Source organism: Pelophylax lessonae (assembly GCF_965119305.1).
Source record: "Pelophylax lessonae genome assembly, chromosome: 11".
NCBI lineage: Eukaryota > Metazoa > Chordata > Amphibia > Anura > Ranidae > Pelophylax > Pelophylax lessonae.
Genome location: NC_138778.1, coordinates 47,858,357 through 47,868,522, shown reverse-complemented (window position 1 = coordinate 47,868,522; position 10,166 = coordinate 47,858,357).

Here is a 10,166-nt window from a genome sequence, read left to right as displayed (position 1 = left end):
CTTCCGTCAGTATACGGCTTCCTCCAGTCTTGAACATAGGTATCAGATATTCTAGCTGCCCCCCATACAAAACTGGATGGAACTTTGCTTGAAGAGAACTGGAATCTTTATTGAACAACTCAATGAAAGAACAAGGTCAGGTGCCTGATTACATTATCATATGCAGATGAACTTGTGTACAGAAATAGAATTAACCTGAACTAATTATCTAGCCATCTGGACAGAAACAACATGTGAGTTCATTAACAATTAACAATGAGACAGACAGGCTTAACAGAAAACACATCACACCTTAATACAACCAGTAACAGACTGTCCTTCTCTGACATTGAAGAACATGGAACAGAGGCCAATGTGATTAACTCTTTCAATCAACATGTTCAGAAACAAACAGGCCAGGAATAATCTTCATATATTTCTTGAGATATATGGTTGAAAAATATTACTGTCCCATTTGAAGTAATCCAAACCAACATTTTTCAACTAGGGTGCCCAGGCACCCTGGGGTGCATTGGGGTTTCTTCAGGGGTGCCTTGGCAAAATGCCTAAAAATTGCCTTTAATTTGCCCAAAAATTGTATACAAGGTGGCGGGTGGATGAAGCCTGCCTTTTAGTTACACAAAGTCACAGGTTTTCATTGTGCACCATTTCACACTGTGCACCTTCTAGCTGCCAACCACCTAATGACCAATGACATCATCAGTTGATAAGGAGGATGTCAATCGCCTTGTCCATTAAGTACCTGTCCATTTCCTTGGTCACCCTGTGTCCCTAATGGACACAGGGAGACTTACACATAAGAGGGGCCGAGAGAGGGATTTTCCAACCTCTCTAAGGTAAGCTGTGTTCCATGGGCCCCCCAACCAAAGTGATTACCGTCACAAGAAGCTATCATGCATTGTGGGCTGCTGCATTGGCAACAATTGTGTAGGTATAATTTTAGGTCAGTTGTGGGACATTGGCAGCCCTTTCAAAGAAATAAGCTGCTGCAAAGTCTCTCTCCATGGAAAACAAAAATCCCCCGCATTGCAATGGCAAAATGCTTGTTTAAGCCACAGAACGGCAGTTTAGCTTACATGATCCCCTATGCTTGTGAATTTTGGACTGGCCTTTGGCATCCTTAAACTCCAAAGCAGAGCTAAGGGCCCTGCATTGTACTTAGGTATATCAGAGGAGCTGCAACTGCTGGACCGTAGGTGAGAAGAACATGTGGGCTTGAAGGGAGCCTGTGGGAGAGGAGACTGCGTAAGAAAACACACTTTTTCCGGTGCCCTAGACATAATTGAGCATTTTGCCCTTGTACAATGCAGGGCCCTTAGCTCTGCTTTGGAGGTTAAGGATGCCGAGGGTCAGTCCACAATCCACAAGCATAGGGGATCATGTAAGCTAAACTCCCTGCAGCTGATCTTTTTTCCCATTGCTGACTTGCTATGCCTTGCTCTGCACTGGCTCTCTGTGTGCAGGTGGCCATCTTGGCAGAAAGAAGAGAGGGCACATCAGCTTAGTGCATTACCCAAGTGATGTTTATTGATATGAGATAAAAAGAGCCACAAAAAAGAGCACAAGGGCACAATGACTGTATCCAGATAAAAAGAGCACAATGGCACAATGACTGTATTCAGCAAGCCAGAGGACCTTCCAGATGGCTGATGCGTTTCAAGGGGAAATCCCCTCTTCCTCTGAGAGACATGTGGAAGGTTTTCAGGCTTGCTGAATACAGTCTTGGTGACCTGGTTGCTTGGTGTCCATCATGATGCTTTTATGATTGATTTGTTTGTGAGTACATCTCTTTTTATCTTATATCAATAAACATCACTTGGGTAATGCACTAGGCTGGTGTGCCCTCTTTTTGTTTTTTTTCCATTGTTTCCATTGTGTTCCCCCCTGACCCCTAGAGGGCAGCAAGGACTGTGCGTTTTACCTGGAGCCATAGGGATCCTGTGTAACATCCACCGCCATTGCATTACTCTTGAGCGCAGGAGACTTTTTTGTTATATCGGCCATCTTGGTAGAAGCAGGGCTTTGCTTCCTCATGTCAGAGCCTCCAGGAAGGGAAACAGTGAACAGCACAGCGGTGACATCACCAAATCTCACTCCATATCTGGTGAGAGTAGTAGTCAAGGGGAAGCAGTGCCTTAGATTTCACACTGCAGATAAACAGCTATGAGGTTGTAGTCACAGGATATTTACACACCCTTACATGCCAGGAAGTTTTTTTTCCAGGAGGGATTCCAGACAAAAGGTACATTTTCATAGTAGTGCTTAGACAATTAACATTTCTAAATGTGCCCTATATATTAGCATTTTTTCCAATTTTTGAGTCCAGTTTCACTTTAACTTAATATACATAATGCAATAGAATGGCCAGGTGTGAAGGGGTGCCTCAGGGCCCATTATTGCATTTAATATGTTACGCTAATGCACAAACTGTGGTGCTAGTCTGCCTCTAGACCTGGAATGTACACTACTAACAAGACTGGGAAGCAAAGGATCTGCTCTACCCCTGTTGCCCCATTGAGATTTCTGGATTCGCCCTGACAGTTGATGTATGCCTTTGCTGTGACTTTGTCCCACTACCTTTGGTTTAGATAGGCCTCATACAGGTTGGTCCAGTGCTGAAAGAACAGCCAAATGGCCCAAAGCACCAGTATGTTTCCTGGGAGATGAGATTCTTCTGATGGCCAACTGCCCAGGATTCACTCTCAGTTCAAGAGGCTGGTGTCCATCGTGGGAATCTTCCAAAAGACAGGAAGACTTCACCAACTCCAGAAATGGATTCTAGAGCTACCAAGTTAGGATCAATTTGGCTAGAGACAGGATAATTTTTTTTCCACTGCAAGAGTAAAAAGGGATGGGAAGAGAGGCGCCAAGCCTCCAATAGTGTAGCAGGTTTTTATTAGTAGACAGTGGCGGCCTGTGTATAGGGGGCACAGGGGCACCGCCCCCCCCAAAAAGAAAAAAAAAGATTAAAAAAAGAAAAAGATAAAAAAAAATTCAATTTTTAGCCCACTAGGGGCGCCGGACTTAGTGGTGGCTATGGGGGGGGGGGTTTTCCACCCCACCTGCGGCGGGCAGAGCCGTCGATTGGCAGCCATCTGGGGGTCACCGGGGCGCAGAGCAATTCGCCCCGACACTCCCCACTTTTGTGATGTCCTGCCTGTGATTGGTCCAGACTCCAGCCTGGACCAATCATCATTCAGGACACCCTGACCCTGCTGACGTCGTTGGGGGCGGTGCCGGTGTGTGCGTCAGTCACTCACCGTCACCGCCCGATCTCCTTCCTGCCGGACCGGTGTGGTTTGCTTGCCCGCCGCCGTCAGGAGTCCCCACACTCCGCACTGTCTGGGCTGGCAGCCGGGCTGATGGCTGCTCACTGTGGCCGGCCCCGCAGGCAGCCATCCAGTAGCTCAGGATGGGTGGACCAGAGCGGTGACTGACCGTGAGTCACTAGGGGGTGGAGCTGCTTGTCGGGACGGGAAGAAGCGGTGGACTGCTCCAGGGCTCCAGCCTCCAGGTAAGTGCACTGCTCTCAGTCGGGGCACGCACGCTGAACTCTGCATTGATGGGGGCATGTGTACCGGTATCTGCTCCTTTGTGCAAGGAGTATTGCCAGAACCATACAAAATGACCTTCAGCAAGCCACTGGTGTGAATGTCTCTGACCAATGAGAAACAGACTTCATGAGGGTGGCCTGAGGGCCCGACATCCTTTAGTGCACCCTGTGCTCACTGTCCGGCACCGTGGAGTTTGACTGGCCTTTGCCATTGAACACCAGATTTGGCAGGTCCGCCACTGGCACCCTGTGCTTTTCACAGATGAGAGCAGACATGTATACATGCATGTGGGGCCATATAAACCCCGAGTACCATTTTGAGTTGCTGCAATGAAATTTCAGCAAAATGAACTAGCCTGCTGCATTCTTTTATTCACTTTGGTTTTCGGGGTATCTTTGAATTCAGCCCTCTGTAGGTTGATAATTTTAATAATAATATTTATTATTTACATCAAACAATTTGGCATCCATTCCTTTCTAACACATTACCCAGTGCATATCAGTATAGTTATCCAGCATGATATTTTTTCCCATTGAGATCTGATTTTCAAAGTGTTCCTTTAGAGCTGGTTCACACTTATGCGAGTGCGGGAAGGCTGCGAATCCGCAGCCTGTTCCCGCATCGCACACGCACCCCCGGCAGTTCACACTGCCATATGCGATACGCTGGGGGTGTCAATGTAATCTTAACGACACCCCCAGTTTGATCGCATATCGCAGTGCGATCGTGCAGTTCGCACAGGATCGGATCGCACAAGTGTGAACCGCTGTGCGATCCGATCCTGATGCGGCTTCCAAAAAGGGTCCCTGTGCGTGTTTGCTGCGGCTGCGGGGCGAATTTAGCCATACAAAGTGTATGGCTAAACTCGCACCGCACAGCCGATCGCATGTAATGAAGGAGCAGTGCGCTCCGACATTACATGCGAACCCCGCACACGCACAAGTGTGAACCGGGGCTTAATGTTTTTGAGCAGTGTGTATATATATATATATATATATATATATATATAGACAGACCTACTGCTTCTGTGCACCAGAGACCATGTGATCTTTGCCACTACTTTAGATCACATGACTAAGGTCAGAAGAATAATTTTTTTTTTTTATGGCAAGGGAAACATTTTTAAATTTTACTGTGGGTTGATAACTTCCTGCAGTGTTATCTCAATCAGTGTTTTCTGCCCTATGCAGATCACTTCTTTCGCTCTGTGTACAGAACACCTCCCACAATGTTCTGTAGTCCAGGGTGACATTGCTGCTCCTCCATAGATGGCAGTGCTGTACCCCTGGGGCAGAAAGCACGCTACTGGCAGGAGCACCAGGATAAAACGTAAGCAAATGAGAAGCCTAAAAAAGAAAACAAATGCAGCCACCAGCTGGTAAATGTCTTAAATGTGTGTTCTTAGGGTTAAATATGCTTTACCTTAGTTATAGCAGCAAAGGTAGAACTGGAGGTAATAATGATAGGTGGCAGGTAACAAACTTTCAGGTGGCTTGTACCTGTATAAAAAACATTAAAGGGGCTTTTTGTATTCTGTGTCCATTTTAAATATATGTTTTAGGATACGTCAGTGAGGTTAGCTTCCTACTGCAACATTACTAAGCATTTCACAACCCCTCTACAATAAAGTCACCTAAAATAACTTCAGTACATTCCAGTGATTAGGCCTAACTTACATGTTCTAGTTGTTTTCTTTGAAGATCATGCCAGAGTAATATATAGCACTCCACAACTTCCTTTGCGCATTCAATTAATTGCACCCATTGTTTTTCCTATCCAAGCAGGAACCCATCTATCGTATAGCAGCAACCCTCTCATTACCCAATCAGGCTTGAAAGGGAATTGAAATCTAAAAATAATCTGGGCTTAATTACTTTTAGAACTCCAACTTTGATGCAAATCTGTCTTTTTTTAAATCACAAATGGACATTCGTTAAAAAAAAAAAAAAAGTTTTTTTTTAATTTTATCATTCAGCTAATAAAATAAACTGTAAAACAATATTTTGTACTGATGGTAAAATCATTTTCTTCGAGTAGATTGAGGGACCCAAAATTCAGAGACATTAGGGTTATACTGCCGCCTGCAAGAGGTTTTGTACACTGGCAGTTGAAAAAAAAACAGCAATCAGCCTAGAATAACCCCTCCCACTTCCAGTATACCTTAGTACTGTAACAAAGCAGTGCTGAGAGTAAGACATGGGGGTGGAACCTTTGTCCCTCAATAAACTCGAAGAAAAGGATTTTAAGATGAGTACAGAAATCCTATTTAATTTTTTATTTATTGAGGGGAAAAAAGATTCAGAGATATTTGGGACATCCAAAAGGAGTCCAACTGAGAGGTGGTGTCAAGACCTGAGTCTAAACCTACAAAAACTCTGCTGTGTCTGGCGATGTCTCTTCTTGCTGAGCAACTTGAGATGCTGGACAGCTCCCTGGACAATTTCTTGAATGATCCTGCCTCGAACCCTGATTTTCTTGAACCTTTGACTCTTTTCTCCTTCCATGAATTCCCTGATTTAAGCGATGTCTCTCCACTTACTGTTGGCCAGAATATTGTGCTCTCTCCAGCCAATAGCTTGTCACTCCTGCTGCAGTCCATAGCTTCGCTATCAGTCAATGTCAGCCTTGTTCCTTGACTGCGCCTCTGCATAATCCCAACCTTCACCTGCTCGTTACAGACCTTTGGCTTGTTTACTGACTACATTTTGCTTATCCCTATCGGCAGTATCTGCTACTGGACCCCGGCTTGCTCACCTTCTGGTGGGGGATCCTGAGGCCCGTGACCTGGTACTAACATGCAGCAAAACCCCTTTCCACCATCAGGTGCTCTGGTGAACACCGGTTAGTACTTAGACTCTACATCTCAGGTGATCCTGTGTCATCTGCCAGAGTGACCTGCTTATGTACCTATCCAGCTGGTCAGTGGGTGCCTCTCTACTGCTATAGCTACTGGCCTGACTCCAGACTATGGCAGGTAGCCAGCACAGCAAAGAAAACACTAAAGAAGCTCAACTAAAAAACAACTCAAAGAGCCACCTGAAGGACCTTACGCCCAAAGCTGGCAGCAGAAGAATCCTGAATATCCATCTGGCAAAATGTAGAGAATGTGCAAACAGAAGATCAGTTGGAAAGCCGTTGCCTGATGCCAAAAAGCCTAAGAGGTACTCACAGATCCAGTAGTGTGCGCCTTGACAGGAAGGGGTGGAATCCAATCTTTAAGACCGTAATCTTGAAGAAAGAATCTTCTGAGCCACTGAAACAGAAAGTTTGGTCTTAAAGTGATACCCTTTATTGACTAGCTAAAGTTATTAAAGATGCAAGCTTTAAGGATAACTTACAGTAGATCTCTATAAATAAAGGGCATGCATTGGACTCCAAGCCTTCTACACAAATCAATGGCTAACAGGGTACAACACTCCACTACTGCTTTGAGTTACTGAGATATGAAGGAGCGAGAAGCTGGTACCTGTTTGCAGGGACTATTAGGGCCCATGCACACGGGGCGTTTTTAACGCCGCTGTAAGTAGCGTCAGGCGTTTTCTTTTTGTAGCCTAAAAACGCACCTCCATGTTATTCTATGGCCTCATGCACACACAGACGTTTTTGAGCTGTAAGTGGCCTAGGCGTTTTTAAGCTGCAACAAGAACCCACGACCTGCGCGTTCTGAGGACCAGCGTTACAGCTGTAAAAACGTCTGACGCTGCTAAAGGCTGAATAACATTGCTATAACGTTGCTTAACGTGCGTTAAGCCACGTTATACGTTTTTTTTTTCTTCCACTCAAAATCAATGGTTCCCTATGGGAGCCTATTGATTTGAATGGAAGTCGCACCGCAAGTCGGATCCGACTTGCGGGGCGACTTGCGCTGTGAGAATCTTGAGGGGGAACTCCACGCCAAAATGGGAAAAAACGGCGTGGGGGTCCCCCCCAGGTTCCAAACCAGGCCCTTATCCGAGCATGCAGCCCGGCAGGCCAGGAAAGGGGAGGGGACAAGCGAGCGGCCCCACCCCCCCTGGACCACACCAGGCCACATGCCCTCAACATGGGGGGGGGGGTGTTGGTGCTTTGGGGCAGGGGGGGCTCTGCACCCCCCACCTCAAAGCACCTTGCCCCCATGTTGATGAGGACAAGGGTCTCATCCCCACAACCCTGGCCGGTGGTTGTGGGGGTCTGCGGGCAGGGGGCTCATCGGAATCTGGAAGCCCTCTTTAACAAGGGGGGCCCTCCAGATCCCGAACCCCCTCCCTATGTGAATTGGTATGGGGTACACTGTACCCCTACCCATTCACCCCATAAAAGGCAGTGTGTGTAAATAACGACAGGAGACGTTTTGAAAAGTTTATTAAAAATCTTCATCCGGTCTTCTCCACTCCGGTCTTCTCCTCTCCACTCTTCTGCTGTCCAATCTTCTGCTCTTTTGCTGTCCGCTCTTCTGCTCTTTTGCTGTCCGCTCTTCTGCTCTTGGCTCTTCTCTTCTTCTTCCTCCGGTCCTCCTCCGACGATGTCTCCGGTGATTATGCCGGTCTCCGGTCTCTGCAGCTTGTTATATAGCCATTAGGGGCGTGGCCTCTAGATGACGTCACCGGGAGGCCCCACCCCCATGTCACATATGACATCATCTGTGACATAAGGGCCTGGTTTGGAACCTGGGGCGGACCCCCATGCCATTTTTTTCCCATTTTGGTGTGGAGTTCCCCCTCAAGATTCTCACAGTTCGGATCCGACTTGCGGTGCGACTTCCATTCAAATCAATAGGCTCCCATAGGGAACCATTGATTTTGAATGGAGGCAGAAAAAAACGCTGCTAAAAGCAACGTGGCAAAACGTGCAATAACGCCAATGGAAAAAGCTACTGAAAACACGTTTTTACAGCTGCTTTTTCCGGCGTCAGAACTAACTTTGACGCACGTTTTTTCTAACGCCCCGTGTGCATGGGGCCTTAGGGATGACAAAGAAGGAATCAGTATTCCTGATGGAGCCACTGGCTGCGAGGTAGACATGCACAGTGCAAACTACACCCAGACAATGAAGCAAAATCGACTCTAAACCTTGCCTAGGACTAGTAAAAGTTCTTTACAGGACAAAGCTGCCAGTTGAGATTCATGCCTCTAAGAGGTGATGGAAACAAGGAATACAACTTTATGAATAAATGTAAAATGGGTAATATACACAATATTACCAAAAGTATTGGGACCCCTGCCTTTACATGCCCATGAACTTTAACCTCCCTGGCGGTATTCCAGAGTGTGGCTCGGAGTGGAATTTCTGTACCATTAGCGGTAGCCCGAGCCACACTCGGGGATACCACCAGGGAGGATTGCTGGATCCTGAAAGAGGTTACTTACCTTGTCCCTGGGATCTCGCGATGTATTCCGGCAGTGTACGGCGGCTGGATCTTCCGCCTGATGCTGTGTGCCCTGGCTTCCGTTCCCTGTGAGCGTCGAGTCGCAGGGGGGTGGAACCGGCAGCAAATTCAAAAAGTAAAAAACACAAACACACTGATACATTGTAATCCTATTGGATTACATTACTAAATAAAATAAATTGACCTTAGTTTGCCCCCTAGTGCTTTCTCCAGTGCCCTTGCCTGCAGTTTTACTGTACTTTGTGTCTGGAAACTGCAGAACGACCATGGCATCAAAAAAGCGCGCCGCCGCCTCAAAAGCGGTATATGACCTGCTGGAAAACAGCAACAGCGATACAGAATCGCTTGCAGAATTGCGTAATAGTGATTTGTGGGGAAGTTCGTCATCGGACACAGAAAGGGATTTCAGCGATGATCCTGCGACTGCGTCCAGCGATGTGCGGACTTGGTGTTCGATTGACTGTGGTACGGAGCGCGTAGCGCCCCCAAGATTCCTGTTTACTGGACCACCTGGTATCAAAGTGGATTTTGAGGATGACAACCCCTTGGCATACCTCCAACTCTTTTTGACCGATGAGGTTATTGAAAAAATTGTTACGGAAGCAAATCGGTACCAGGAGCAACAAGCTGCTGTGCATCAGAGGTTTTCAAGGAGCAAAAAGTGGGAACCAGTGACCAAAAAGGACATCTGGAAGTTTCTGGGCCTAATAATTCTTCAGGGAGTGGTGGGGAAACCCCTGCAGAAGTGGTATTGGACAACCAACAAATTACTAGCCACTCCTTTTTTGACACGGTCATGTTGGAATACAAATTTTCTCTCATAATGAAATATTTGCACTTTGCAAACAATGAAGAATTTGATGAGACTTCTCATCCAGCTCCAAAACTCAAAAAGATTTGGGAGGTGTATCAAATTATTCTGAAAAATTTTCAGCAGACCTATGTACCAGATAGAGACATTTGTATCGACGAAACAGTTGGTTTGGGCTGCTCGTCCTTAAGAATTACATGCAAAATATTGGTACCGCTTTCAGCGCCTAAAATAATAATCTAATCATACCGCCAGGGAGGTTAATGGCATCTCAGTCTTAGTCCGTAGGGTTCAATATTGAGTTGGCCCACCCTTTGCAGCTAGAACAGCTTCAACTCTTCTGGGAAGGCTGTCCACAAGGTTAAGAGTGTGTCTATGGGAATATTTGACCATTCTTCCACAAGCACCTTTGTGAGGTTAGGCACTGATGTGAACA